A 6,489-nucleotide genomic window follows, 5' to 3' on the forward strand; every position below is an offset into this window, starting at 1 on the left:
AAAGCACTACTATAGAGGCCTTCATATTGCGCATTTTTCAATGCAGTAACAGGTAGAGGCTGCAGATCAAGCAATTGAGTTGGTGGAGCATATTTTTCTGGTAGAATTAAGTGCCTAAAGCAGACAGGGAGAATTGTCTTAGAACCAAGCCACTTGTCAGACACAACACGTACAAAATATTGAGGGGGCAGTGGCTCATATATCGGCACTGTGAAGTTCAATGTATGATCTTCGTTGACAAATTGTTTCTTAAGCATGAAACATTCATGGTGAAGAATGGACTGGCCATCGTTGTCCTCAACAATAACCCAAAAGGGCTCCACATATCCATGCACTTTATCATCCCACAGGAAGTCAGGTGTAATGGTGAGCTCAAAACCCAAAACTGTAGGAGTAATCGGTTGGACGTGGGCTGACAGGTTCAATTTTGGTAACTGGTGGATGCACTTGTGCAGCAGTCTCCCCGTCTTGGGATAGCTGATCAGTTCACCAAGTTCCTGTGATGACAGATCATAGTACCTCTCCCAAGCCAACTCCTTTTTCTCCAGTTTCATCAGGGTCTCCTTTGGAATTCCAGGAAACTGCCACAGGGGAGTTTGGACACTCCACATTTGTTTATCAACCAGCTTGCAAAGATTCAGTGCCTTGTCCGCTAGTTGAGCCCATCCCCTCTTCAGAACAATCTCAAACAATGCTCGTAAGAGACGGCCAGCACTCTGCATTACAGAAGGGGCGAAAACATAACTATGTGGTACAATATAAGCAAGAAATTTAGGTTCGAAAAGTGTATTAAGTAAGGTGAAAGCATGTGTAATCGACAGAAGAAAAAAAAAGGTGCTACCTGTCTGATGTATACCATATCAGAGCTAAGAGAAAGGCCTTCCAGTTTCAACCTAGAAATATATGCTTGCAGCAGAACATTGATCTTTGCACTAGGATCCTCCAAGCTCTCTTTCACAGGAATCGGCACACGATCCAAAAGCTTTGCCAGTTCCATTTTCTCATCTAGCCTGGCACCAACATGCTCAAACTCTTCACTCAGAGAAAACAGTTGGCACAGCTCAATATCCCCCATTGTAGGCTTCAAGCACTCGTTGTATTTTGAAATAGTTCTATGACTAATATAGTAATAACTGGCAATCCTTCCCAGCTCAGTAACTTGAAAGTATCCCGTTTTCCTGTCATACTTTATCAAACTGTTCTTATCCAGTAGATTTGCAGAACAAAAAAAATACAGAAGATCAAGAACAGAGCAGGCAGAGATAATACGATGTAACATCAACTATATTTATGCAATATCAAGGAGCGGTAAAATTAACAATGAGTATGGAATTAAAAGCAAGCCTAAAACTTCTTTGTATCTCATTGCAGTATCAAGAAGCACATATGATGCTTCAACAACAAAGGATTTATATCAATAACCTACATCTTCTTTTCAAACAAAAAAAACTATGTTTTGAGATGATCACAGTATTATTACGTTTAATTCATGTTTGCTTAACTATAGATATTGTACTTTCTGAAGCAAAATTATTGTACAACAAATTGCATGGTTGTGTCTGTATCAAAACAAAATTACATGCAATCAACATGTGCACCTACGAAAAGAAAATTGTCATTTCTTTATATGCTTATCATTATCCACATCACATGTGAAACACTGCACATAATGTGCAACCTACGTACCTATAGGGGGAAAGCAGTACCAATTCTTTATATGCCTTGCCACTACCCACATCACATTATCGTGACAAATACATGTGAAAGGTGTTAGATTAAAGTATGTCATAGTATTAAGATGAAATGAACACTCTAACCATCATAGTGCAACCACTACACATGCAGCGACAAATTTATGCTGCACAGAGGAACACCACTACAGCGTTATCCTACGCTACATTGCCAAAGGATCTAATTGCCCAAGTAGAGCACCAGTTAGATTCAAAACTTTGTTACCAACACAGTGAACCTATCTTAGTACTATATGCCCTACTGCAGAGACTATTGACCAATGCAGGCAAATGCAATTATTAACTAGTCGTAGTAGACTGTAACGAAACACAAACGCTTAACAAATATCTTGCACATGCAGTTGTGAGAGCCTATGGGCTAGATGACCTTTAGAAATAGATTAACCGAAGAAGATACATTAGCAATTGGTGCATGTTCACATAAGCAAGGACTAAAGCAATAACTGAGAAATAAAACAGTAAGGATGAGACGTATACAATTTACTTACCAACGGCCTGTTCGCTGGTTGGTTTCTGGACTGGTTTGGGCTGGCTGGTGCTAGTTTGTTGTGAGAGAAAAATACTGTTGGTTGGCTGGTTTGGGCTGGCTGAAACCAACCAGCGAACAGGGTGCAAATCGGCTCTCCTTTCCTCAAGTGTTTTATCCCTCTCCAAGATATCTGCTGGCAAACCATATAATGTCGGATCGCGAAGCATCCGAATATAGAGGTAAGTATAGCCATGTTGGAGTTGTTCCAAATTCTGAACTACGACACGCGGTTCTCGCTATGGCAAGTCAAGATGCGGGGGATTCTGGCGCAGACTCATGACTATGATGAGGCGCTGGATAGTTTCGGAAAGAGAAAGGCCGAGTGGACTCCAGAAGAGATCCGCAAGGATCAGAAGGCGCTCGCCCTAATTCAGTTGCATCTTCATAATGATATTTTGCAGGAGTGTCTGAAAGAGAAAACTGCTGCAGAACTATGGCTGAAACTGGAATCGATCTGTATGTCCAAGGATCTAACCAGTAAGATGCAGATGAAGATGAAGCTGTTCACCCTGAAGATGAAGGAGGAGGATTCAGTGATGAGCCACATCGCTGAATTCAAGAAGATCGTCGCCGACCTAGTGTCGATGGAGGTGAAGTATGATGATGAGGACTTAGGTCTTTTACTGCTATGTTCTTTGCCAAATTCGTATGCAAATTTTCGTGACACCATACTTTTGAGCCGTGATGAACTAACCCTAAAGGAAGTTTATGAGGCTCTCCAGTCTAGGGAAAAGATGAGAGGCATGGTGCAGAATGACGGGACGTCGTCCTCCAAGGGCGATGCTTTGCATGTGAGAGGCAGAACTGAAAACAGATCCTCCAATGATGACAATGATGGTAGAAAGAACTACGAAAGGAGAGGCCGTTCAAAGTCCAAGCCGCATGGTAATAAAAAGTTCTGTGTTTATTGCAAGCTGACAAATCATAATGTTGAGGATTGCAGAAAAGTACAGAATAAGGAGAAGAGGAAACAAAAGTCGGCTGGTAAGGTCTCTGTTGCTGCTGCTGCGTCTGATGATGATTCTGGAGATTGTCTGGTAGTATTTGCTGGTTGTGTTGCTGGTCATGATGAATGGATTCTCGATTCCGCATGTTCATTTCATATTTGCACTAACAGAAATTGGTTTAGCTCGTATAAGCCTGTGCAGAAAGGGGATGTTGTGCGGATGGGAGATGATAACCCGTGTGACATTGTGGGGATTGGATCAGTTCAGATCAAGACTGATGATGGCATGACACGCACGCTGAAAAATGTCAGGTATATACCAGGGATGTCCAGAAATCTTATCTCATTGAGCACGCTTGATGCAGAAGGTTACAAATATTCCGGTTCAGATGGCGTTCTGAAGGTATCAAAAGGTTCTCTTGTTTGCTTGAAAGGTGATCTTAATTCTGCAAAGTTATATGTTCTTAGAGGGTGTACTTTACCTGGTTCTGATTCCGCTGTTGCTGCTGTTACTAATGATGAACCTAGTAAAACTAACCTTTGGCATATGCGTTTGGGACATATGAGTCACCATGGTATGGCAGAATTGATGAGGAGAAACCTGCTGGATGGCTGCACTTCGAGTAAAATAAAGTTTTGTGAGCATTGTATTTTCGGGAAGCATAAAAGGGTACATTTCAACACTTCTGTTCACACCACTAAAGGTACTCTTGATTATGTTCATGCTGATTTATGGGGTCCTTCCCGCAAGTCCTCACTTGGTGGTGCTCGTTACATGCTTACAATTATTGATGATTACTCTAGAAGGGTTTGGCCTTATTTTCTGAAACAGAAAGATGATACTTTTGCTGTTTTTAAGGACTGGAAAGTAATGATAGAAAGGCAAACTGAAAGGAAGGTAAAATTGCTTCGTACTGATAATGGTGGAGAATTTTGTTCGCGTGAATTTAATGATTATTGCAGATCGGAAGGCATTGTTAGGCATCACACCATACCTCATACTCCACAACAGAATGGTGTGGCCGAACGCATGAACAGAACCATCATATCTAAGGCCCGTTGCATGCTGTCTAATGCCAGGATGAGCAAGCATTTTTGGGCTGAAGCTGCTAATACTGCCTGTTACTTGATAAACAGGTCGCCTTCTATTCCACTAAATAAAAGAACTCCCATTGAGGTATGGTCTGGTACGCCTGCTGATTATTCACAGTTGAAAGTTTTTGGATGCACTGCTTATGCTCATGTTGATAATGGGAAATTAGAGCCTAGAGCTGTTAAGTGTCTTTTCCTTGGTTATAGTTCGGGAGTCAAAGGCTATAAATTGTGGAATCCTGAAACAGGAAAGACTTTTATGAGCAGGAGTGTTGTTTTCAATGAATCTATGATGTTTACTGACAGTTTGCCCTCAGATCATGTTCTAGAAAAAGAGCTGCAGCGTATGCGCATGCAGGTGGAGCATGTTGATGATGATACAGGTGTGCAGGTGGAGCCTGTTGATGAGCATGGTGACCATGATAATGATGTTGCTGAGGATGATGCTCATGATGATGTTCAGCAAACTCCTCCTATTTTGCAGTTAGAGGAGGATTTACCTATTGCTCAACGCAAGTCACAAAGGACAATTGCACCTCCTAAGCGTCTTATTGAAGAGTGTAATTTGTCTTACTATGCTTTGAGTTGTGCTGAACAGGTGGAGAATGTTCATGAGCCAGCAACCTATAAAGAAGCTATTCGTTGTGGTGATACTGAGAATTGGATTTCTGCTATGCATGAGGAGATGCAGTCTCTTGAGAAGAACAGTACATGGGAGATTGTACCTTTGCCTAAGAATAAGAAGACCATCAGCTGCAAATGGATCTTCAAGAGAAAGGAGGGTTTATCTCCAAGCGAGCCTCCAAAGTATAAGGCAAGGTTAGTTGCTAAAGGCTACAGTCAAATTCCGGGTGTTGACTACAATGATGTGTTCTCTCCAGTGGTAAAACACAGTTCAATTCGTACTTTCCTTAGTATTGTTGCTTCACATGATCTTGAGCTTGAGCAGTTAGATGTGAAGACTGCGTTTTTGCATGGAGAGCTTGAGGAGGACATATACATGGACCAACCAGAAGGGTTCATAGTGCTTGGCAAGGAAAAATATGTGTGCAAGTTGAAGAGATCCTTGTATGGTTTGAAACAGTCCCCTCGTCAGTGGAACAAGAGGTTTGATTCATTTATGTTAGCACACAGTTTTAAAAGATCTAAGTATGATAGCTGTGTTTACATCAAGCATGTTAATGGATCACCTATATATTTGCTGTTATATGTTGATGATATGCTGATTGCTGCCAAGAGCAAGATTGAAATCACTAAGTTAAAGAAGCTATTGAGTAGTGGTTTTGATATGAAAGATCTTGGTAGTGCTAAGAAAATTCTTGGTATGGAAATTAGTAGAGACAGAAAATCTGGTTTGCTATTTCTTAGTCAACAAAATTATATCAAGAAAGTTCTTCAGCGTTTCAACATGCAAAATGCTAAGGTTGTTAGTACCCCTATTGCACCTCACTTTAAGTTGTCAGCTGCTCAGTGTCCTAGTACAGATGAAGAGATTGAATACATGTCAAGGGTTCCTTATTCTAGTGCTGTTGGGTCTTTGATGTATGCCATGGTTTGCTCTCGTCCAGATTTGTCATATGCTATGAGTCTTGTTAGTAGATATATGTCTAATCCTGGCAAAGAACATTGGAGGGCAGTTCAGTGGATTTTCAGGTACCTCAGAGGCACAGCAGATTCCTGTTTAAAGTTTGGAAGAACTGATAAGGGTCTTATTGGCTATGTGGATTCTGATTATGCTGCTGATCTGGACAGGCGAAGATCACTTACAGGTTATGTGTTTACTGTTGGCAGTTGTGCTGTGAGTTGGAGGGCTACTTTACAGTCAGTTGTTGCTTTGTCTACTACTGAAGCAGAATATATGGCTATTTGTGAAGCGTGCAAAGAATTAATTTGGCTGAAAGGTTTGTACGCTGAGCTTTGTGGAGTTGAATCTTGCATAAATTTGCACTGTGACAATCAAAGTGCAATTTACCTCACTAAAGATCAGATGTTCCATGAGAGAACTAAACACATAGATATCAAGTATCATTTTGTGCGTGATGTGATTGAAGAAGGTAAGCTGAAGGTATGCAAGATTAGTACTCATGATAATCCTGCTGATATGATGACAAAATCTGTTCCTGTTGCTAAGTTTGAGCTGTGCTCAAGCTTAGTTGGTTTAATTGGATAGT

The sequence above is a fragment of the Miscanthus floridulus genome, chromosome 1 (assembly GCF_019320115.1).
Source record: "Miscanthus floridulus cultivar M001 chromosome 1, ASM1932011v1, whole genome shotgun sequence".
NCBI lineage: Eukaryota > Viridiplantae > Streptophyta > Magnoliopsida > Poales > Poaceae > Miscanthus > Miscanthus floridulus.